The following is a 26,531-nucleotide window of genomic DNA, read 5'->3' as shown; positions in this document are numbered from 1 at the left end:
ACAGGTGTAAATATATATGACCTGGGATTAGGCAATGGTCTCTAAATATGATACCAAAAGTACTAACAAAAAATAGATAAATTGGACATCAGCAAAATTAAAAACACTTTTGCTTCCAAGGACACCATGAAAAAAGTGAAAAAGACAACTCAGGAATTAAGAAAAAAGATCTGCAAATCATGTAACTGATAAGAGACATATTTAGAATATGTAAAGAACACATACTTCCTTAATAAAAAGATAAATAACCCAATTTTAAAACGGGCAAAGGATATGAATAGACATTTCTCCAAATATGATACACCAATGGCCAATACGCACATGAAAAGATGATTACATCACTAGCTATCAGGAAGCTACAAATCAAAACCGTAATGAGATACCACTTCATACCCACTAAGATGGCTATAACCAAACAAACAGATAATAATAAACATTGATGAGGATATAAGGAAATTCGAACACTCATATACTGGTGGTGGGAATGTAAAATGCTGGGACCACTTTGAAGAACAATCTGGAAATTCCTCATAATGTTAGATATAGAGTTTACCATATGACCTGGTAACTCTGCCCCTAAGTATACACCCAAGAGAATGAAAACACATGCCCACACAAGACCTTAGACATGCATGTTAGTAGCAGTGTTATTAACATAAGCCTAAAAGTGTAAACAACCCCTATTTCTATCAACTACTAAATGGATAAATATGCGGTATGTCCATACAGTAGAATGCAATCTGGCAATGAAAAGGAACTAAGTACTAATACATGCTAAAATATGGATGAACCTTGAAAATACCATCCTAAGTGAAAAAAGTTGGTCACAAAAGATCACATATTGAATAACTGCATTTATACTGATCATCTATAAAGGAAAATGTATAGAAACAGAAATTAGATTAATGACTGCCTAGGGCTGAGAGGGTTACAGGGAACAATAAAACTGGTGATGGGAAAAAAGCTAATGTCATTAATGAACACATATGCAAAAATCCTAAATGGGACATTAGCCAACCAAACAGCGGTCTATTAGGAAGGTAATTAAGGAGGTGGTCAAGATGGCGGAGTAGGAAGATTCTGAACTCATCTCCTCCCACAGACACACCAAAATGATGACTATTTACAAAGCAACTACTTAGGAGAACACCCTAAAGTCCAGCAGAAAAGCTTTTCCACAACGAAAGGCATAAAGAAGGAACCACAATGAGACAGGTAGGAGGGACAGTGAGGTGGTGAAGTCAGGAGCCACACCCCTGGGTCAGTGACCCACAAGCAGAAGAAATATCACAATTATAGAGGTCCTCCCCAAGAAGTGAGGGGTCCAAGACCCACACTGGGCACCCCAGCCCAGTAGTCCTGCACCCAGAATATCTGGCTTTGAAAACTAGCGAGGCTTATGTTCAGGAGAACCAGAGGGCTAGAAGAAACAGACACTCCACTCTTAAAGGGCATGTACAAAACCTCACATGTTCCAAGTGCCAATGCAGAAAGGAACCTGGGTCAGACCTACCTGCTGATCTTGGAGAGCCACCCAGAGAGGCAGGCAGCAACTGGGACTCACCCTGGGGATGGAGATGCTGTAGCAGACATTTTTGAGAGTTCATCCTCCAGCACTGGTAAGCAGCATTTTGAAATCATTCCTCTAGCCTATGAGTGCTGAGGACCCAGCCCCACCCTCCGACAGGCCAGCACCAGCCCCAAGCTCCACCCCCAGCATGTGTAAACAGCTATATGGGAAGCCTACCTCATCCTCCATCAGGCCCACAACCACTGCACAAGGCATGACCTCACAGTCAACCAGGCCAGGAACCAGCCCTGCCTATCAACAAACCCACAGTAGTCATCCTGCCACAAAAGAAAGGCATACACAGCCCACATGAGGGCACCCCTAGAGCATACAGCTCTACTGACCACAGGGGAGCATGCTTCTGGGTCCTACAGGGTACCTCCTATATAAGGGCACTTCTCCAAATTAGGAAATGTAACCAACCTACCTAACACATAGAAATATATACAAAAAATTGGGGAAAATGAAAAGACAGGAATATGTTCCAAATGAAAGAACAAGACATAACCTCAAAAAAAAAAAATGAAGTGAAGATAAGCAATTAATCCATTAAAGAGTTCAAGGTAATGATCATAAAGATGCTCAATGAACTCAGGAGAAGAAGAGATGAACACAGCAAGAATTTCAACAGGGTTAAAAAAATATAAAGAAGAACCAAACAGAGATAAATACAATAACTGAAATAAAAAATACACTAGAAGGGGGCTTCCCTGGTGGCACAGTGGTTGAGAGTCCACCTGCCGATGCACGGGACACGGGTTCGTGCCCCAGTCCGGGAAGATCCCACATGCCACGGAGCGGCTGGGCCCATGAGCCATGGCCGCTGAGCCTGCGCGTCCGGAGCCTGTGCTCCGCAACGGGAGAGGCCACAGCAGTGAGAGGCCCGCGTACCGCAAAAAAAAAAATACACTAGAAGGAATTACCAGCAGGTTAGATCATATGGAGGAATGGATTAGCAATCTGAAAGACAAGCTAGTGGAAATCACCCAAGCTGAACAGGAATTTTTAAAAAACGAAGATAGTTTAAGAGATCCCTGGGACAACACCAAATGTACGAACATTTTTCTCCCAGAAGGAGAAAAAGATGGGCGGGAAGGGGGGAGTGAGCTAAGAATCTATTTGAAGAAGTAACAGCTGAAAAATCCCCTAACCTGGGGAAGAAAACAGACGTTCAGGTCCAGGAAGTACAGACAGTCTAAAAGAAGATGAACCCAAAGAAGAACACACTAAAACATTACAATTAAAGTAGCAAAAATTAAAGATAAAGAGAGGATCTTAGAAGCAGCAAAAGAAAAGCAACTAGTTACATACAAGGGAATGAACATAAGACTATCAGCTGACTTTTCAGCAGAAACTTTTCAAGTCAGAAGGGAGTGGCACAATATATTCAAAGTTACAAAAGGAAAAAACCTACAACCAAGAATACTCTACCTGGCAAGGTTATCATTCAGATTTGAAGGAGAGATCAAGAGTTTTACAGATAAGAAAAAGCTAAGAGTTTGGCACCACTAAACTGGCTTTATAAGAAATGTTAAAGGGACTCCTCTAGGCAAAAAAGAACAGGCCACATAGAAATATGAAAAATATGAAAGGAAAAATCTCACTGGTAAAGGCAAGTATACAGTAAAGGTAGTAGATTAACCAGTTAGAAAGCTAGCAGAAAGGTTAAAAGACAAAAGTAGTAAAATCATACTATATCCACAGTAAGTAGTTAAGGGATACATAAAAAGATGTCAAATATGACATCAAAAATATTCAATGTGGGCTTCCCTGGTGGCGCAGTGGTTGAGAATCTGCCTGCTAGTGCAGGGGACACGAGTTTGAGCCCTGGTCTGGGAGGATCCCACATGCTGCGGAGCCACTAGGCCCGTGAGCCACAACTACTGAGCCTGAGCGTCTGGAGCCTGTGCTCCGCAACAAAAGAGGCCACGATAGTGAAAGGCCCGCACACCGGGATGAAGAGTGGCCCCCGCTTGCCACAACAAGAGAAAGCCCTCGCACAGAAACGAAGACCCAACACAGCAAAAATAAATTAATTAACTAATTTAAAAAATATATTCAATGTGAGGGGGGAATAAAGTAGGGTGATTAAAATGTGTTTGAACTTGAGAGATCGTCAACTTGAATAATCATTTAGACCTTTTTCCAGAGAAGACATACAGATGGCCAAAAGGCACATGAAAAGATGCTCAACATCACTATTCATCAGGGAAATGCAAATCAAAACCACAATGAGATACCACCTCACACCTGTCAGAATGTCTACCATCAAAAAGTCAACAAATTAGAAGTGTTGGCAAGGATTTGGAGAAAAGGGAATCCTGGTGCACTGTTGGTGGGAATGTAATTTGGTGTAGCCACTATGGTAAATAGTATGGAGGGTCCTCAAAAAATTAAAAAATAGAACTGCCATATGACACAGCAATTTCACTTCTGGGTATTCACCCAAAGGAAAAAAAAACCCACTAACTCAAAAAGATATATGGCACACCAGTGTTTACTGCAGCATGGATATGGAAGCAACCTAAGCGTCCACCAATACATGAATGGATAAAGGTGATAAACACACATACACACACACACACAGAGGAATACTACTCAGCTACAAGAAAAGAATGAAACCTTGCCATTTGTGACAACCTGGATGGACCTAGAGGGTGTTATGCTAAGTGAGAAAAAGACAAATCTCATATGATCTCACCTATATGTGGAATCTAAAAAACAAAAGGAAAACAGACTCATAGATAACAGAGAACAAATGGATGGCTGCCAAAAAGGAAGGTGCTGGGAGGCGGGCAAAATTAAGTGAAGGGAATTAAGAGGTACAAACCCTCAGTAATAAATGAGCCATGGGGATGTAATAAAAAACATAAGGAATATGAGCAATAACATCGTAAAAACTTCGTATGGGGACAGATGGTTACTAGACTTATAAAGTGGTAATCATTTCATAATGTATTCAAATATCAATATTCAAATAATGTATTCAGATAATAACTTTCTATGGGACAGATGGTTACTTGACTTAAAGTGGTATTCATTTCATAATGTACTATGTAGTATACCTGAAACTAATATTGTACGTCAACTATATTTCAATTAAAAAAAAAGACTCACAATAAACTTTCGTAATTAAGACAGTGTAGCATTACTACAACAGACAAACAGACCAATGGAACAAAATTTTAAAGCTCATAAACAGATATACACATATATACATACAGACACATATATAGTATACAGACATGTATAACAGACATATTACATCTATAACACATAGACATTTATAACATACAAGTAAACATTTATAACATACATATAGACATACACATATTTAAAAGAGATGAAATAAATGGACAGTCACTCTGAAATGAATGGACAACAAGGTTATGCATGTGGAAACAGAATTAAATTGGACCTTAACTCACACCTCACAATATTCAATTGCGGATGGATCAAGGATATAAAAGAATATCATTATGACTTTAGGGTAAGCAACAGTGACTTAAACAAGGGACTGAAAATGTAAGCAATAAGGACTGGAAATTTTGGGTACATTAAAATTGAAAACTTCTTTGGTTAAAAGCTGCCATACAAACATAAAATAGACAAAGCACGAGTCAGAAAATATTTGCGATGCATTTAATTCATTTTAAAAAATTAGTATTCACAATTTAAAAATATGATCTTAATAAAATAACACGTTAATCTTGGATATCAGAAAATATTTAAGAAATTTGACAATATGAAGAATAGGTTAGTAGGTGGCACAACAGGAACTATTATATGCTGCTGATAAGAGTTTGAACTACTTTGGAAAACAATAGGGCATGATCTTAAAAATTTTTAATGCATTTTTTCTGTGACCAAGCAATCCCATGTTCCTTGTACCTGTGTATTGAGACAACAGAAGAAGCCCATAACATCATTTTTTATAATAGCAAAAATCTAAGAAAAAACCATCAACAAGAAAATGGCAAACTAACCTGAGAAAATGGCAAACTAACCTGTGGTCTATTCACCAAAAGAACATCACAGAATAATGAAAATAAGTAAAATACAGCTTTGGGCACCATGGATAAATTTTAAACACGCAAGTTTGAGAGAGGGAAAGTAAAAATATACAACTACTGACAGACTGATATTTTTATAAAGCTCAAAAATACACTGTTCAGGGATACACAGGTATACGGTAAAAAAAAAAAAAATTAAATAAGTGAATAATGAAGACAAAACTCAGGTTAGTGTCTATTCAGATGGAAAGGACAGAAGCAGAATGTAATTGAGGAGTACACAGGAGGCTTAAAAGGCATTGGTATTCTTTTGTTTCATAAAGTAACTAGTAGATGTAAAAACATTCACTCTATCATTCCTTAAAATGTACACGTGTTATGGACCCTTTAACGTGGAAGAAATGTTTCATTTTAAAACTTACATTTTCAAAAAAGAACAGGAATCAGACAACTTAGTTTCTGCAGCTCTGCTACAATACAAGGGCATTTTCACAAAGCACAAAACCATCTTAAATTTTATTTTACATATCAAATCACTTGAATGAGATCTTTTTCTTAAGGTCATTTCTGCCTTTGACTTCAAGGGTTGTGTAAATTAATTGCTTCTTCCTTAAATCATTCCTGTTGTTACAAAGAACCAAAATAACAAAACAAAAAAAAATGATTGGAGTTAATTTGTATTTATTTTACACATTTTATGAAATTATATATCAAGAGTAATGGTCAGTACTTCTAAGTAGTAAAAACTCCTGCTTTTGTTTTTGTTTTTAACAAAAATAACAGGAAGCACGTTCCCATTTATTCAAAATTACTTTATTGTTTGGGTCTTTCACATTTTGTTTTGTCTTTTCCTGAACCTTATGGAAATTTAATGGATATAATTGAAATATTTACTAACATACCTAAAAATATGAGTAAAATTAAAAAGATACCCTACTGGTAGGATTATAAATTAGAATGATTTCACTGGAACGCAATTTGGTGTTATATATAAAAGCCTTCATAAAAATATTCAAATATCTATTCATAAAGATGTTCACTGCAGTATTATTTATAATGAAAAACAGGATAAAATATTAAAAATGAATATTTTCCAGTCATTAAAATATTTTGAAGCATATTTAATGATGAGAAAATATTCATAATGTAATTTCAAGGAAAAATAAAATTAAGATGACAACTTCAGTTTTTTAAAATCTAAAAATACATAAGAAAAAGGGAAGGAAATATATCAAAATAATAAATAACAGACTCCAAGTAGTGCAGTTTTCCTTTTGACCTCTTCCTATGTTTTAAAAAGTTTCCATCAAAAATATGTTCATTTAATAATTAGTTTGAATTAGAATGAATTCTGAACTTTGGGATATAACAAGCTTTTTTTTCTACCAGTTTAGTGAGCATAGCTTAACAGAAAATTTAAATTCTGATTTTTTTTCTCTAGAGAGCATTAAATATTCTGAATGCAATATGACAAAGACTCCTTTTCAGAATTAAGAATAAAACATATATACAACCAACTAAAGAAGTACATTTGCTGAAGAATTTTCTAATGTCACTGAGGCAAAGAAAAAAATTAGGGCACTTTTGCTTATTGCTAAGGGAGTAAAATGACACCAAGTTTATCTAGAATTAGCCTTCACTTCATAAAGAAAAAAGAGAAAGATGGAGGGAGGAGGGCACAAAGGTCCCCAATCAAAAAAGCTGGCTTAAATGCCTCTGATGCAACACTATACAAATTTGCTTTCAACACAGAACAAAGAGGAGTCTTGTTTTTTTGTTCTTCGATAAAGTACTTCCAAAACACTTCCTTGCTTTTCTTTTGTACAGGTATTATACAGGTTATGAATGTGATTTTTAAAATAGCCTTAACATCTCAAAAAACTATTTTAATACACAGAATAGGAGAATAGGAGACAGAAATAAAAGTTTCAAAAGGGCAACTTGGAGACTTTCAGAAAAAAAAAGCTATTAATTTCTAACTGCAGTAATAATATTTGAAACAGATGTCTATCTACTTTCAAATCCAAACTGGATCATGGTTTACACAGTTTAATAAAGCTTTAATTAAGGTTCTGCAATAGTGTAAACTGATCATGTCATGCAACTAAATGCTCGCTTAATACTAACATCTCTTCAAGCTCCACTAATGCTAAACTTAACCAGACTTTTCATAAATCATCAAGCAAAAATGTCAAATTAATAAAAACATACAATTTATCCTCTTATTTCATTATATGTACTTTTTTTTAGAAGCAAGCGTTTGAAATAAAGATGGAAGTATCCCAAAATGAATAAAAAGGGAAGGAAATACTTTGTTTCTAAGAGCTTCTTGTTTCTAACTAGGCACTTATATTTTAATACGAATATGTGTGACCTAAAACATTTTGCCTTTGGAAGCATTTGTAAGAAAATTATTTCTCATGAAAACTGATCGATCAGCTTTGTAAATTTTCTTCATTCCGTTTTAGTAGAACAATATCATACAGGTACCTCAAAGTAGGCTGAGTGCCAATGCCACTTAAAGACATCTAAAATAAAGGACAAGAGTGAACATTCATTGAACAATGACTGTATGCCAGGCAGAGTTCTAGGTACTTAACTCCCACAGCATCCTTACCGAATAGTACGCCTACTCTCCCCATTTCACAGATGAGGGCAATGAATGGAAGAGCCAGGATACAAATGCAGGTATCGGACTGCATAGTCCAGTACAGAACATCTATGTTGGCTTTAGTCAAAATACAGAAGAGAATTTTCCCCCATTTCATGTCCTAGAATGCACTTATATAGCAAACACAACAAATGGTACATTTTTTTAAAACCCTAAGGCTCCTCACATATTCTCGAAGGGAAAATTTCCATAATTACAAGGAAATAAAGATTATATCCATACAAAGTAGGGAAGGCAATCAGTCGATCAACACTGACCAAGCATCTTTTATGGTATATTCCATACTGCGAAATATGAGGAAAATAGAGAAACAGAAGACAGTTTTTGGTGAGGATACTAATTACACTAACAATTCAGGAAACTAGTAATTATAAATGGATACAGTGCAGAGCATTTAGAATGGAAGAAGGCACAAACAGAGTAAAGGAAGAAAATGAATCCAGTAGAATGGGATTAACAGAACCTCTTCTGAAAATGAATCAATTTTCCAAAGAAGGAAAAAGCACAAGAATAGTATCAGTGTGAGAAATTCATACGTAAAGTGATAAACGTTGGGCATAAAGGTAATCAGATTATTGTTTTCATTTTCCAACTTCCAAGACGACGAGTCCGTATGAAGGGGATTTGCCTTACTTGTTTCACACTTTCTCATTTTTGATTCAAGAGTTTTAGTATCATGAACTCTAATCCATTCACTATGGACAAAACATTTTCAGCATTACTTAAGAACATCAACTTTTTCCTTATCTTGTTTCCCTTATCTCATAAGAGCAAACAATTCATGTAAAACAAACAACTCTATAGTTTTCAGTGGAGCCTTCCTGCTTTATATCAACAGTAAATGCTCTAGGATGAATTTTTAGGGGCTTTGTTTTCTCAATTTTATTTTACTTAGGTTGGTAAGCATAATTTTCCTCTTAGTATAGATTCTTGCAACACATACTGACATACTATAAGGAAAGTTGCACAGAAGCACACTAGGATTAAAAGTTTGTTATGGATAATCTAAAATTACCACTTAAATCTTCACACATATAAAAATAATGGAGTTGACTGTTCTACGAAAATATAGTTCTTGGGACTTCCCTGGTGGCACAGTGGTTAAGAATCCGCCTGCCAAGGCAGGTGACACAGGTTCGAGCCCTGGTCCAGGAAGATCCCACATGCCGCAGAGCAACTAAGCCCGTGCACCACAACTACTGAGCCCGCGTGCCTAGAACCCGTGCTCCGCAACAAGAGAAGCCACCGCAATGAGAAGCCCACGCACCGCAACAAAGAGTAGCCTCTGCTCGCCGCAACTAGAGAAAGCCCGCGTGCAGCAAAAGACCCAACGCAGCCAAAAATAATTAAATAAAAAGAAAAAAAAATCCTACCAGGCTTAAAAAAAAAGAAAAAGAAAATACAGTTCTTAAAAGTAACTAATCAACTTGAAAATAAGAATATATCAAGTTGCCTAGACATTTAAAGGAATCTGAACATTAAACCAATCCTGGAACAATATGAAAAAAGAATATTTTAGAAAGAGAATAGAATGGGCATTAACTTCTCATAGAAAGAACCAGGTTATCTGCGCATCTAAACCTGGTTCAGTCCTTGCTTTTACATTAGAAATAGCTTTAAAAGAGAATACTTAGTACGGGGCATCACAGAAACAAAGGTAACCAATAAGGCACACAGAAATAATCTCTCATTAATTAGTGAAAAGTTATAATCACCAAATCAAATTTATCATATTGATGGCATGCTCTGCATATTTTACCTTTAGTAAAATTAGCCACTATAATCCGATACAGTCAAACTGTAAACTGAATCTGGTTTCTGAACAAAACCATTTTCAACAACTGCCTTAAAGTTCTTAGAAAATAATTCAAAGAAAGTAGTACAACAGTATTGATTGCAGAGTTACTTCCTACTAACCAAAATTATTTACAACCCACAAGTAAAAGGTTTATTTATAAAAGCATATAGAACGGTACACAGTAATAATTATATGATTTGTAAGTATAAGTCTCTTATGTGAAGAATTATAAAACATCCAAGGTGATTAGCTTTGGAAAGGACTTAATTTGTGAACACTGCTTTGTCTCAGAAATTCCAAAAACCACCGGAAGGAAAAAAAACAAACACAAATCAGTTACAGTGCCTTGCTCTAAAGAAACTAATGCCATACTGTAATTATTAACCATGATAAGATTTGCCCATTTGGGTTATAGAATGATAGCATTTCAAGACAGAAAGACCTTAGAGAATTGGTCAGTCTTTTATTTAAGTGATCAGTCTCAGGTTCCAAAACCAATTATGGCCTTACCTATCTCTCAATCGTGTGCTGTTCTCAACATACTACGTGCCTCTCCCCCCTTGAAAGAGAGAACAGATGTAAAATGCTAAAATAATAATAAATGTACTGAAACATTATTACTCTATCTCATCCATTACTGTGATGAGAAATTGCAAAACAAAAATTATTTGACCTGAGGAATGAGAACACAAAGAAGATCTGAACTATATGAGATTACGAAAGTTAAAGTAAAAAATAATCAACTAGCCCTTCCTTATTATATGGTTTCATAATAGAATTATGAAGGATCATTCAATGATTTAAGTGGCAGGTAAAATTAAAACAAATAAAAGGAAATACCCTTGACACGCATAACAAGCCTCCAGAATACACAAGGTCACAGAACAGAGGTCGCATCGTTAAATCCAGTAACATGATTTTACAATAATCTGGATCATTAGTGAAGCAAATATCTGATTATTTATGTTCAACATAAATATAATTTTCCGTAATGGAAAAATTGTATTTTGGAATATAAAGAGTCACTAAGGAAGCTTTCTGTTTGTTACAAATTGTACCATAACTTAATGTTTTTGTGATATATGTATGCCTTTGGAAAATCAAATGGTGATTACTGGACTAGCAAAAATGTGCTGATTTAACATATATGTAATATTTGTAGTATCAATTTTTTTAATTTACCATTTCACTTTTAATGCCTAAGTCCATTTTAAACTTTGATTTCCCCATAGCATTTTTTCTCCATGTCAAATACACGTTTCATGTGGTTATTTTGGAAACTAAAGATTTCTTTAATTTAACAACTCTGCCTCAGCTAAGCTCCATGGCCACAGACAACAGACCCCATTTCATTTAAACCTGCAAAAAATAAAGGTGTTATGCTTAAAATAAAGAAGAGGTTTTATGATTCCTTGAAAACCACTGTAGTCATTTCATTTTCACTCTAACACATTCTGACTAATAAGAATAGAGAAAAAATATAGGTGATATCTCTATTACAGATGATGACCCAGAGTCCACTTAAATGTTAGAAAAAGTGATTTCAAGATCAAACTCTCCTCGAAGGTTTTTACTGTATTTTCAGTAGATACCTTCTGGTCCCTCCCAATGACCGAACTTTTGCCAAGCCCCCAAATCCAATGTTTACCATGAGGTATATGTTATGGTGTTTCCTTCAAAATAATTTTAAGTTTATTAATGTCATTTCAGATAAATTGATCAATTTTAAATGATTTTTCATCATTTGCATCTCTATATTCTTAGCAAACTGCCTGAGCTATTTGATTTCCGAAATCCACTAAAACATGTCACTACATTTAACCCGTGTTAACGCCCTCCATGTCCCTCTCCCCTGCCATCTCCCCTGCCCTCACAAAAAATGCACACATAAAAAATGGGGATCAAATGGAAGTCAGTTTAAGTAAAAATGTGGTAACTTTTTTTTCTTTTTTTTTTTGCGGTACGCGGGCCCCTCACTGCTGTGGCCTCTCCCGTTGCGGAGCACAGGCTCCGGACGCTCAAGCTCAGCGGCCATGGCTCACGGGCCCCGCTGCTCCGCGGCCTGTGGGATCCTCCCGGACCGGGGCACGAACCCATGTCCCCTGCATCGGCAGGCGGACTCTCAACCACTGCGCCACCAGGGAAGCCCAAAATGTGGTGACTTTTTACTTAAGTTTTTACTTAGCTCACAACACCTTCCACATTGCAATTACCTCTCTTACAGTTGTGCATAGGTCTCTTCCTTCCCTCAAGGGACTTTCGAAGCTCTTGGACCACATGGGCTTAGTTCTGCTCATCTTTGTATCATCAATAACTAACACAATATCTGGCTCTAACAGCTCTCCATCGTTGAAGCACATATTTAGAATCAGACACCTACCTATCTTAGAATCCTGGACTAACAACTGCTGTACCTCACTATGTCTTAAGTTTCTTCATCTGTAAAATGGGGATGACAATCACCATCTTAACCATGATGGGCTTCTTTAGCTCACTGGCTGGAACACAGGAAAGTCTCAAACACGGTAAACTCCTTTTTGCTTGCTTATATATAATTGCATTTCAACCATCAACATTAATGCTAAATTTCATCTTTCATCCACAGCCTTTCAAATTTCCCCAATTCAATGTTATAATTATTTCTTGGCAATTTGGCAAATTTGTGAGGTCTATATATGCTAAAGCATAAGCTCACAGAAGAGTTTAGCAAACAATGGTAAGGGGGTGGGGGGCTAGCTTTGACTTTGTTCAGGGGTAATCATGTGTTGGCATAGTAAAAGCTGTGTGGAGCCTCAAGGGAGAAAGTAAATATAGTCCACCCTATTTTTTTTAAAAAAGCCCTTGACAAGGTACTACCACGAAAGTTACTAAAAAGAACTGAGTTGTTATAGGATTAGATGAACTTTTAACTGGAGAAACAATGACTACAGTTAAAAAAAAAAAAAGCATCATTTTGGCAAGAAAACTATAAGTAGGGAAGGTGCTAGAAGTGGTCTTATTTAACATCTTTATAAATGATGTAGAAGAGGAAATGTCGATTAAATTTTCCAGGTCTGCAAAAGAGACTGTTTTTCCAGTATGTGAGATGCCAAGTCAGTGGGATAACCTACAAGATTTCCAAAACTTTATGAGTTACTAGGAGGAAAACATCAAATAAGAGTGAAAGTGGAAAACTATAGGGTTATACATGTAGGGGAGGAAGTATACAGAGATTGAACTTCTTAGGGTAAATGGGCCTTAGTTGTCATAAAAAGGAGCATAGAAGTCACTGTGTTAATTGTTCCCATAGCCAACAAAGGTAACAATGGCACTGATATCACTCAAGAACAAAAAACACGAGGTTTCTCCCTCCTATTTAAAACCACAGTTCATTTTTACTTAAAACGCTACATACAGTTCTAGTCTAACACAGCCTAGCACTCCAATACCTGCTAAAGAATGAAAACTTATAACTCTAATTTCACCAAGAAAGAAGAGGAAATAATGACTTAGAAACTGAGGAAAATCCAAACAAATAAAAATAAACGATCCAGTGGACCAAAGGACAGCCCTGGGAAGAAAAACAAGATAGGTGAGCATTCTTTCAGTCTAGAAAGGTGACAGTGACAAGGAAACATACAGCCTCTATACAACAATGGAGAGTATGGACAAGACATAGAGAACTAAGCAAATGCCGTTGTAGCTTCAAATAGAATACACAAATATAAAGCCAAGATGTTAAACAAACTGAAAAATTCTCATCGGTTCCAAAAAAGACAGCACTGGTTTACATTGAGGAAAACTAAGATATTTGAAGGATATAATACTAAATCTCAAAAGGGAAATCATGGAACACCAGTCATACCCTTCCCTAACATATTCCCTGATGGCATCACCTAAAGACAGAATAACAGACTGACTCAACTTGGCACTTCATAAATGTGCTCATTGACTTTTCATTTTGTCGTTCCCGTATTCCATCTGTTGATGCTCTGCATTTATTTTTTTATTTTTTTTTTTTTTTGCGGTACGCGGGCCTCTCACTGCTGTGGCCTCTCCCGTTGCGGAGCACAGGCTCCGGACACACAGGCCCCGCGGCCATGGCTCGCGGGCCCAGCCGCTCCGCGGCATGTGGGATCCTCCGGGATCGGGGCACGAACCCGTGTCCCCTGCATCGGCAGGCGGACTCTCAACCACTGCGCCACCAGGGAGGCCCTGCATTTATTTTTTGATAGTGTATCATCTATGATTTTAAACATCTTTCCCCTTAGAGCAAGACTCAAACTATCTCTTTGACACATATAGCATCAAGTTTATTCATAGCGCATAAATATTTAGTAATTCCATTTGTAAGAAAGACATTAATCACAAACTAAAGATATGAAATATTATTGTTAAACTGCATTATACCTTCCAGGTTTAGGAGAGGTGAGCCAAAAAAGGAATTTACAGTCTCATGGTAAGCCAGGCTGCATGCTAGTGAGTTATAATAAAAATGTTTAAGAATGTATAACAGCTTTCAAACCACAATTATAAATACATAAAATTTCAAATAAAGTAGGAGCTAGAGAGTACTTGGTAAAAACCTAAACAAACATCTATAATTGCATTACATATCAAAGAAATGCATAAAGGAATGAAAACTGTCAAGATCCAAGTTATAGCTAATAATATGTTTTATATAATATGTGCCATTTTTAACTTTTTTAGCCACGAGAACCCATGTCTTTCAATGTTTAAAACATGGACATTTCATAAAAATAGTATTTGTGAAATTATATAATTAAATAAGTAATTTCGTAAAATAGAATTGCATTTTGCTATTATCATTCTATAATATTATTAAAGTATGTTAAGATTATCTACAGAATACCAAGTCATAATTCCAGTTATGCCAATTTAGTCAAAACTCTAATCAGTCAGAGGATGGTAAAGCTAGGAAAGGTCTTGAAAATATCCTAGAGGTTCAGAATCATAGAAATGAGCATATTTTTACCCCCCCAGCTCAGAAAAAGTAGTCAGATGAAACAGTGTTTTCAAATCAAGTGCAAAAGTGAGAAAAAGTAAGGGGTGGATGGAGAGTGGGAAGATGGAGAGTACAAGAGAATACAAATGAGCATTCATGTAATTCACAGGCCTGAGGAGAAAGAGAGCTGCAACTCCAACGATTCAGATTGTGGCAGATACAGGCAAAGGTTTTTTTTTTTTTTTCCCCCTTAAGCTAAATATGTTTTCAGTATCTTTAAACTGCTAAGTAGGAAGTATGCAAGAAACAAAGGCATCAAGTCATAGTCCTGGTCCAACCATATAATATATATCCCCACGCTGTGGATCACAAAGGATAAATTTCACATCTAAAAAACTTGAAGATTGAGTTTTTCTGAGCAATTTTCAAATTCTTCGTGGCTCTGTGAAATAACAATGTAAGAGAGAATGTAGAAAAAAGTAGTATAGAAAATGTATGCACAAAATCTTTGATGTGCCTAAAGTACAGATTGTTTCAAGGCAATATATTTGTAAGAAGTTTTGAATTCTCTGCGATTTTTAGAAACAACAGTACCTGCTTTTATTAGTAAAAGCTGTCAAAACAAACTGTACAAAACATTTTTGGGAAGAGATTAACTTATACCTATGACTTTTATCTCAGTCTTAACATACTCTACAGAATGCTAAAAATGATGAAATTTAGATAATTTTAAGTTATAGAATTAAGAATTTCTTACACCCTCTTTAGTTAACGAGGAAGCATACATTATTCCATAAATATGCATAATTATGGAGTAGGAAATGCCTAATTTGCCTACATAAATTGCAAGGGTTTGACGACTGAAGCAAGGAGTGAATCAGGTCCATTGAGAATTACTAAGAAAAACATAATCAAACATAAATGCCACAGAATACAAAGATCATTTTCCAAATTGGTTCCAGAAACAGCTCCTAGGTAAATTTCCATGAAAAGCTAATTTAATTCAATTAAACAGTATAGCATGGTTTTCTTCTTCAGAAAGAATTTAAATATTTTCATTTGCTACAGATGTTAAAGATAAGTGTTTTAAAGAATAATTGATTTAATCCTGAGAGAAAGATTCAAAACTGTTGAAGTATACTGAATGGAAAAGGACTTACTGAGCAGATATATTTTAATTACAACAGCATCCATCTTTTATAAGGTACACAGAGTAAAACCTACAACAATCAGTATTTTTAAAGTCTTTACATTATGTACTGACATAAATGCAACATTGTTTCTCACTCAAAATTATAAAATTACAGGACATGATAAAATACTCAGAGAATGTTTGTCCTCCATATTAGTATATTATTTGAATCCTACACCTACAACATGCAATGGAGGGAACAAATTTATCATTTAAAAATTAAATAATAGTTAAATTTCTTCTGGAATAATTCAGGTTTCCCTGGATAACTTTTCCTAGTTAATCTCGACATTATATAAGTTCACTCACAGTCACTCAGGATGAGTAAGTAATGGCTACAAAGCAGCCTGGTCATGGATTCTTGTGGGTCCATCTGGCTGCTGGTTAGAACACTGGAATGACTCATAAATGAAGCAACCTGAGGTCACCTACTTCAGGTCTCTTAAACAGAATAGCCAACTGCTTACCAGGTGGTTCCAATTTCCAAGAATACTTAAAATGAGAAACTCGTTCTAGATACACCATTTTATTTTCATATTGTCTCTGGCCACAGAATTGGGTAAGTAAGGAAAGAAGCTCTTTTGAAATGTAGATTACCAATCATCTGAAGGCCAGAAGTCACTACATGTCTGGGATTGAGAATATTATATAAATAAAGTCAAATGAAAAAGAAAGGCAGGACACAAAACCATATTATATTATGCTCCCAATTTTGTAAAGAAAAAAAAACCCCCAAAATGTTAATAAGAAGTTATTTCTGTGTGGTAGAAGAGAGTGATTTTAATTGCTACAATTCTCTGAATTTCCCAAGTTCACTTCAAGGAATATGTATTCTTTATTAGAAAAATACAACAGTAAGTAGTTTTTCAAAAGACCTGGCTCAGTGAGCCCCAGAGACCCTGAGTACACTTACATCTATACAGGCAAGAAGTCTTTCCCTGGGTAATGAAGAAAAACATTCATTTTACCTTTAAAAATAAAAAAGGGGAAGGACAGGGAACAGGAACTGGGTTCCCACTCTATAATAGGTGGGACAGGTAGAGGAACAAGTCCTCTCTCTCCGGAGACAATAAACTGGTGAAATGTTTGGCCAATTATTTGTATCAATTTTTCCAAAAGTGTGTTCTGAGGAACATTAGTCCAATGATATATGGAGAAAAAAATATCAATATAAGCCCCAAGGTCAAATACCCCTTTTGGGGATGGTCACAATGCCTATGAGCATAATTAAGGCTCAGAAAAGGCTTCAGTTTAAAAATATCAGCAATTCCCAGATTTCTTTGATCATTTATTTACTTATCGAATGCTTCTGTGGTGTTTACTATGTACCTGACATTGCTCTCAACACTATACAAATATTCACCATTATAATCCTCAAACAAACCTATGAAGTAATCACTATTATTGTCATTCCCAGCTTACAGCTGATGAAGCTGAAACACAGAAGGTTCAGGAACTTGCCCAAGGTCACACACCTATTAAGTGATAAAAAAAAGCAGTCAAACTCCAGAGTCTCCACAGTTCAGCAGTAGGCTACGGTGCCATCCATGGGATCCTTCTTAGGCTACACAACCTGACATTCCCAAAAACCACTGTTCCGTGGAGCAGATCATGAAAACAATGCAATCAAGTAAAGCATACTGTTATATGTAAACTGTGTATGTGAGTTAGTCGGACAGCTCATACTGCTTCAAAACTCTAATTTCTCACGTAACATGTGATGAGATAGAATCAAGTTGCAATGGTGTTAGGCCTAAAAATTTCTAGAATTACTAAACAAGAGAAATTTGGTTAGATTGTGTTACCGTTCTGTGGCCATTTAATAAATCACAAACTTGATTTGTAAATATTATGTTTAGTTTTTTATTTCTTGTCCCCTTCCCAATCCTCAACCCAAGTAAGGACAAACGTCTGCCTTTTTGTATCCACGCCTAGCACAGGGCATGGACCTAAACCGTGACTCTACACATATGCACTGTGTTAATAAATGAATAAAAAAGTGAGTGAAACAACCAAGTTACATATGTAGAAGGTTTACAGACTATCAAGTAAAAAATTTAAGCCAATAAACTGGTTGACAGAAAAGTATTTACATAACACGATGTAAGTTTTCTGTGCCATTGCTGCATGGATAGAAGCATATAATTTGGGGTGGAAAGCAGATGTCCAAGAGAGTTAAGGGGAGCCAACCGCTCTTATCAGTCGAAGAAGGCTCCAAAAAGGAGGTGGCTGTCAGAAGCTGAATCAACAGAAAATGGGACCTTAACTGTTACAACTTCTGATAAACTGAAGAGGAGTTGTTTACAAACAAACAATTTAATAAGGTATAGGTAGGAGTGCAAAAGAACCTGAAGGGGGGCTTCCCTGGTGGCGCAGTGGTTCAGAGTCCGCCTGCCAATGCAGGGGACACGGGTTCGTGCCCCGGTCCGGGAGGATCCCACATGCCGCGGAGCGGCTGGGCCCGTGAGCCATGGCCGCTGAGCCTGCGCGTCCGGAGCCTGTGCTCCGCAACGGGAGAGGCCACAGCAGTGAGAGGCCCGCGTACCGCAAAAAAAAAAGAACCTGAAGGGTAGTGTAGTAAATCAGGGTAGTAAAAGCAGAGGAACTAACTCCAGAGATTACTGGACTCCTGAGGGAGAGACTGACATAGAGGTTACCTGGACTTTCTGTGCAGAGACACAGGCAGTCCAAACTGATCACGGAAGCAGCAAACTGAAGAATCAATACCCTCTTTCCACCCTCCCTCTGATCTCCCGCTGGAGGTCTCCAGTGACCTAAGCCATCTGGAAATCAGCGTGGTTCAGCCAGGTATCGTCCTGGGCAGAGAGCATAGAGTAGAAGGGTTGAGGGCAGATGTGGAGAGACAAACAGAAGATATCTGACATAGAAGCCAATGGGTATAATGCATGAGGTTTTAGCAAAATAAAGTTAGACAGGAAGGAGACGACAGACGAGACTCTTAACTAACTGAAAAGGATCTAAAGAAACAATGAAAGAGAACTGCTAGATACATAAAAGCAAGGTAATGCCAGCTGTTTGTAAGCCCGTTTGAGTAGGGCACTACACTTGTTAATAAGAGGAGGATCTGGGGATAATCCCCCATTACGTGTACTATTAGGGCTAAATGTTGATTGGACAACAGCAGAACAGTAGCCTGTTCCCAGAAAAGAAACTGATAATTTAGTACCTTTTATAGATGGCTGTAAATTCTATTAGTTAGATAAAACTCACTGATTTCTATCAAGAGATTAATTTAGACAAAGGCACCATCATTACAGACTTCCTTGGAATCCCTTCAGATTCGTAAATCAACAAATTAACTAGTGACAGATGTGTCTGTACTTGTTTAAGTCCATATCTATGTAACTGCTATAAAAATGACAAAAATGTTTATCTCAAGACAGCCAGGCAAGAAATGTTATAAAGAGATATATTGGATTGTATCTCTTTTCCTTTAGCCAATAAGTAAGTGCAACCTGCTGAAAAATCATTTCCAAACTTGCTACTTATTATCTTCTAAAGTTGAAGGCACATGCAGCCATATACTTGTTGAAAGACAGGAAAAATAAAGTCAGCAGAATCAAAACTACGGGTCTCTAATAGACTGTATCCAACAGCGTTCCACAAATATTTACTAAATGTTTACTATACAGCAGCTCTTTGGAAAGGGCTGGGATGCGACGGGTGAGATCCAGATCTAAACTGTGGACTTTACAGTTAAGTCTTTCAAGAAGCATGCAAAGTTTTCAAAGCTGAGGGGTAGAAAAATATGACACTCAAACATGATTAGAGGAATTCTGACTTGCTTCCTTTCCTCTGTAACCAGAACACAAATTTTATGTACAATGAAGTGCAGAGATGTTAGCTGGAAGACCCAAGCACCCCCAGGTAGTTCAAAGGTCACTCTGAGCCCTAAAGAACCTTGTCACAGCACTTCCCAAAACACCGTGCAGCCTCCAAGTCAAGACACTTGCTTGCAGCGGAGATATTTGAAGGAAGGTAAAGAGGTGACATCTGGAAACTAAGGTGTCGAGGTCTGCAATTTAAAAGTAAAAGCTCAAAAAGAGTCATGCACCACAATGTTCACTGCAGCTCTATTTACAATAGCCAGGACATGGAAGCAACCTAAGTGTCCATCGACAGATGAATGGATAAAGAAGATGTGGCACACATATACAATGGAATATTACTCAGCCATAAAAAGAAACAAAATTGAGTTATTTGTAGAGAGATGGATGGACCTAGAGTCTGTCCTACAGAGTGAAGTAAGTCAGAAAGAGAAAAACAAATACCGTATGCTAACACATATATATGGAACCTAAAAAAAAAAAAAAAAAAAGGTTCTGAAGAATCTAGGGGCAGGACAGGAATAAAGACACAGACATAGAGAATGGACTTGAGGACATGGGGGGAAGGGTAAGCTGGGACAAAGTGAGAGAGGGGCATGGACATATATACACTACCAAACGTAAAATAGATAGCTAGTGGGAAGCAGCCACATAGCACAGGGAGATCAGCTCGGTGCTTTGTGACCACCTAGAGGGGTGGGATAGGGAGGGTGGGAGGGAGACGCAAGAGGGAGGAGATATGGGGATATATGTATACATATGGCTGATTCACTTTGTTGTAGAGCAGAAACTAACGGAACAGTGTAAAGCAATTATACTCCAATAAAGATGTTAAAAAATAAAAGTAAAAGCAACCACTGAACCACTGGACTGCTGTAATGTAGATCAACTGAAGGGGGGGGGGCACGGCGGGGACCACACACCATGACTCGTGATTCAGCCCAGTGACTCTTACTCAGAGATAAGAACAATGTCTGATCAGTCTCTGAGGGTTCCACCCTTGGCCGAACCACCAAACTCCGCTAGATCCTTCTCACAGCTTCCCACATCATCTTCAGACATTCTTGCTCACACTACAGACAGACATGCTAAGTCACATTTGCTCACTTCTGTTTAAGATCCTCCAGGGGGACTTCCCCGGCGGCGCAGTTGTTAAGAATCCGCCTGCCAATGCAGGGGACACGGATTCGAGCCCTGGTCCGGGAAGATCCCACATGCCGTGGAGCAACTAAGCCCATGCGCCACAACTACTGAGCCTGCGCTCTAGAGCCCGTGAGCCACAGCTACTGAGCCTGCGTGCCACAGCTACTGAGCCCACATGCCACAACTACTGAAGCCCGCGTGCCTAGAGCCCGTGCTCCGCAACAAGAGAAGCCACTGCAATGAGAAGCCCGCACACGGCAACGAAAAGTATAACCCCCGCTCACCACAACTAGAGAAAGTCCACGCAGAGCAACAAAGACCCAACTCAGCCAGAAATAAAAATTAAATTAAAAAAAATAAAAAATAATATAAAAAAATTTTTTTTTAATCCTCCAGGGTGGTTCAATAAAATGTACTTTGGGGCTTCCCTGGTGGCGCAGTGGTTGAGAGTCCGCCTGCCGATGCAGGGGATACGGGTTCGTGCCCCGGTCTGGGAAGATCCCACATGCCGCGGAGCGGCTGGGCCCGTGAGCCGTGGCCGCTGAGCCTGCGCATCCGGAGCCTGTGCTCCGGATGGAAGAGGCCACGACAGTGAGAGGCCCACGTACTGCAAAAAAAAAAAAAAAAAAAAAAGAAAAGTACTTTGAATAAAATGCATACCTTTTAACACAGGCCTGGCAATCTCTGTGACCTCATTTCTACCATTTCCCCTAACTGCCAGTGTGCCCAGCTTACTGCTGCTTTAGAGACACTCTTAATGACCCCCGTGCCCGAAGTTCTCCCAGATCTTCGCAGGGCTGGCTCTTTCTTGTTCAGGAACATCCTTAGAGAGGCCTTCCTTGGCTACCTCACATACAGTATCCCCAGTCATTTGCTGTCGTATCACCCTGTCTTAGTTTCCTAATGGCAATTTCCATTATTGAAAATTATCTTACTCATGTGCTTGTTGATAGTTCACTGTACTTCCACTCTCTAGAACGAGAGTTCAGTGACAAAGATCTTGTGCCTCTCATGGCTGCAATGTCCCAAAGTATATAATAACGCCAGGCAGAGAGCAGGCACTCAAATGTTTAAGTAAAGATGAATGTAATTAAGATAACTGGCATGTAAGTAGATGTTCTAAAACTCATGAAAACAGGTTAACTGCCTGATGTAAATCACGCGTTGCCTTTTTTATCTTAATACTACAGATGAGCTTTAAAACTACTCAGAAGTTAACATAAAATGTCCCTGTCCCCAAATCTTCACTTCTCTCTCCAGATTCTACTCCTAAAAAGTTTTAGTTTTCCTTAATTTTAATTATTAAAGTGTGAGTGACTCTGAAATGTATGTTTCTAGCCCTGGCCCCTCCCTCTCCCTGAATTCTGGCCTGCCTCTATATATTATAACACCTGTACTTCAATTTCTGTCATCACATCAAATCTGTCACGGGGAAACCTGAAATTAGTATCTCTCAGGCAAAAGCAATTTCTCCTTCTATCCTTAACACTTTTATCAACTATCCTCCAGATACCCAGATTTAAAAACTAGAAATTATCTTGATTATGAAATTCAAGACCTGGAAGGGAGATTGGAAAACAAGTGAAGTGGTCTTCAAGCTTTTTTAAAACTACGTTAGCCCTTTTTCTAGCCCTTTTTCAAACAAAAGCTCACAGGGAAGTCTGACGTGTAAAAGAGATGAATCTACAGTTGTTCTGGGAGTTAAACTGGTAGTCTCTGAAGAAAAACTTCAGAAAGAGCTCTTAACCTGGTCCAAACGGCATTTTTCCCTCCCCACCCCTCTTCAACATACACACTGAAAGTTACAGAGGAGACCACTGAAGTCCAGAGAGCTTACATCTTCTTCGCAGGTAGAACTATCAGTCTGCCCAATATGACAGTTAGCAAGCAGAACAGTGCTTAACACATAAAAGCACTTAGAAGGCAATGTTCTCAAAGACAAATATTACCTCCATGCATATGTATAACAAGAGTTATTGCAGATTGATACATTTCATGCATGACTTTTATTGGTTGGCCTGAGAAGGGATTTTCAGAGTTGCAACAATTGTTTCCTTCTAATAATACATTTATCCACTTCTAGTGGAAGCAAGCAAACATGAGTCCAGTAAAAAGAACTGTGGCACAGTGACTATAACATAAGATCTCAGCTGTATAGCCTACGTGGCTTCATTGTCTAGTTTTGAGCATGGTTTTCAAATTCTTTGGTCCTCATCTGCTTCATCATCCATACTGTGTGATGAGGTGCTTTCTACGACTCTCTCAACCCTCAGTCTATGTGCCACTATTATACCATACTAAACTATTTCCCTTGAGCTACTGCATCTACAAAGGGTTAGAATCCCAAGTTAGAAACAAACTGGCAGAGAGCAAATCATCCTTCGAGGATTTTTTGAGTGTCACATGGCATGTAATGTGCCAGGCATCTGAAATGCAGAGAAGATAAGAAAAGGACACTATCCCACCTCAATGAGAAAACAGCCAGAGGAAGAGCCAAGCAAGTAATTACATGGCAGAGAGGTGAACACGGAGGGAGGCGTGCATAGAAGCCGGAGAGGCAGAGATGGGGTGGCTTACAGAAATTAGGAAAGGCTCTGCTGGGTTGGAGTAGATAACAGTCGACTTTAGATTTAAATGATGAATATGAGTTGAGCGCTGAGTAAGAGTAAAGGGTGCTACATGTACCCCCCCAAAATCACATTTTAAACTGCCTTATGCTTTTAAATAAATACCACAATCAGCATTTACTGTAACAAAAATAATTGATCAGGCCATCTCACACAGCTTTCAACGTTGATGAAGAAAAAAATTAAGTCAATATCCTTTTAATAAAGATTATTTAACGACTGGAACATTTTGAAGGGCATATATGAACATACAATGCGTAGAGGCAGCACGTCACTCAGAGACAAAAATCTAACAGGGAATTTCAGACACCCCTGCCCAGGCTAAATGCCATGCAGCACCTGGCAGACAAGGTGGCAAAGCCCCTATAAAGAGTGATGATTCACTAACATGACATCAATCAAGATTTTAACTCACCGAAAACTAACATTTTGATTTAAAATCACAAATCAGTGCCACTACAGCAGCAGACCCCAGCACATGAGTAATGAGATCAAATCAACTCCTATCTTGTGACCAAAAGGAAAAGGTGGTTTTCTAAATGGTAATTCAGATTGGACAAATAACACACTGTATCAAGTTTTAGAGCCCTAGGCCATATTTTGCTAAAAACAAAGGTACATTATGCATGACTAAAGAAAACAGTGAAAATCAGAGCAATTAATTTCCCAGCTATGTTTCCCATAAAAAAAAAAAACATCGCTGCTATGATTTGCTTACAGCACACAAACCTTTTTTTTGCATCGTACAATGATCTAAGTGTGTAATAACCTGCATATTTCACTAAGATGTAATATCCTTCAAAACATCCTTAGAGTGAAAGTTTTCCAAAGAAATTATTGATCTCTGGAATGTCTCGTGTTTTAAAATTACTGACAAATCCTTTCCTATTTTCTTTGCAGTTAGAAATAATTCTTCTTGATCACCAGAGTGTAAAGAGGTATAAGAGTACAAAGACTGAACATTTTCTTAAAGACAAGTGTCCCAGTTGACACAAGACATTTCCCACGATTTTCCCAAAACAATAATTAGGAGAGCTGTCACTAGGATCCTAAAAATGTATGTAAGAAAACAGTTATTAGTTGGCATCAGTTTAGGATAGCAAGAAATTTCCTTAAGTGCTCTTTCAAATTATTTTCAAATACTTTTCAGTTAATTCGTCTCACTACTGGTGGAGCCTTTTCTGTTTCTTTCCAAAATGCAGGAATCTTTTCTCAGGTGGATCTGCTTCACTGCAGATATGTTTGGTACATTCACTTTATATGTCAGGGGCAGTAAGCAGCTCTCTTCTGTTTTCTTTCACTGGCACTTTTGTGGCTGCTCAGTCACTGACCTCACCTTGGTGGAAAGGTGACTAAGAAAAGAGCAATTCCTAATAACTCAAGGAAACCAGTGTTCCCATGTCTGTGGAGAACAAACACGAAGGACCCAAGATCCTGCTGGAGTGGTGCAGCTCAAAACGAGTAAGGCACCGCACTGAACAACTTCCAGAGGATCTTCTCTCATGTCGAAAATCCTAACACCGCAAGGAACCGACAGAAATACGGAGCCCTGCCAGAAACGGGGACGAGTAGATTGATGGGTGCAGAGAGCGAGAGATAGGGGAGAGGAGAGACAGTGAGACAAGAAGCAGAAAGTCAGCCTCTAAATGAGAGAGACACCGAAAGTGTGCGCTCTCAGGGTGGAAGATACTGAGACCGAGAGGGAGGGATACATTGAGAGACATGAGACAGAAAAGGAGGTGGGAAGAAAGAAACGGGGGGAGGGGGGAGGGAGAAAGACAGAAATAAAGGGAGGATGGGAGGAAGAAGGCAGAGAAACACTGAGAACGTGAGAACAACAGACTGAGAAACAGAAGCACTAGCGGCAGAGTCAAGCCGGGTCCGAGGCACCGGGACCAGCCCGCTGCGCACTTTCCCCGCCGCGAGGCTGGGTCTCGGGAGGCGTCCGGGGCAGGTGGCTCCGCACGGAGCTGGGGGCCCGCGGGTTCCCCCCCCCCCAACGACTCCGAGGCTGCCCTCCGCCTGCTCCCAGGTCCCGACTCCCCGCCTCCCCGCGTCCCTCCTTCCCCAACTCCGGAGCACGTGTCCCGCCCGCGGCCGCCTCTGCCCCCCGCTTCTCTGCCGGCGCGGGCACGAGGTCCGGGGGTCCCGGCAGAGCCGCCAGCGCACAAAGCGCGGGCAGCCGCCGCCCCACGCCCGTGCGGCTCGCTCTCCTCCCGCCAGCACGCCCGCCCGGCCCCCGCGCCCGGCTGCCGCTCGGCCCGCGCCGCCCTCCGCTCTCCCGCCGGCTCGGCCGCCCCCCGCACGCCAGGACGGCGCCCGCGCGCCCGCCCGCGCGCCTTACCCGCCTCTGCGCCCCGGCGCCGGTGTCCTCGGCGCCGCGGTCCCGGGTCCCCCGCCCGCTGCCGGCGCCCCGCAGGCCCGCGCCCGCTCCGCGCCCCGCGTCCGGCCCCGCCGTCAACTTCTGGCCGCCGTGGCTGCTCGGCCGCCGCCGCCGCCTCGGGACTTTTTTTTTTTCTTCTTCTCGCTCCTCGGCTGCCTCTGGAATTTTTTTTTTTTTTTTTTCACTTGCCCTCTCCAGCTCCCACTAGTGATTGGAGCCTGAGAGCCAAGTACTTAGCGGAGGGATTACACTTCTCAACGCGCTTGGAGCTGCCCCAGAGCCGCCGCCCGTGTTTGGAAGGGTGAGCAGACCTGGGGAGCCCGGTGCCGCCCACCCTTCCG

The 26,531-nt window shown here is 39.2% G+C and overlaps 1 protein-coding gene across 2 annotated transcripts in view; it reads right to left on the bottom strand.

Moving 5' to 3' along the window:
• The window catches only part of BMPR1B (bone morphogenetic protein receptor type 1B), a 424,639-nt gene extending 398,417 nt beyond the window's left edge, over nt 1–26,222 (bottom strand). The window contains exon 1 of one of the 2 annotated variants that reach the window (XM_060094814.1): nt 26,152–26,222. The gene's annotated coding sequence lies outside the window, so the exon portion shown is untranslated. The remainder of the gene's footprint in view (nt 1–26,151) is intronic. The other variant, XM_060094825.1, reaches the window with a different exon arrangement.
• Between the last annotated feature and the right edge of the window lie 309 nt (nt 26,223–26,531).

This window comes from Mesoplodon densirostris, chromosome 1, assembly GCF_025265405.1.
Source record: "Mesoplodon densirostris isolate mMesDen1 chromosome 1, mMesDen1 primary haplotype, whole genome shotgun sequence".
In the NCBI taxonomy this organism is placed as follows: Eukaryota; Metazoa; Chordata; class Mammalia; order Artiodactyla; family Ziphiidae; genus Mesoplodon; species Mesoplodon densirostris.
The sequence above is the reverse complement of the archived record's forward strand: the minus strand, read 5'-3'. Positions and strand labels throughout refer to the sequence as shown.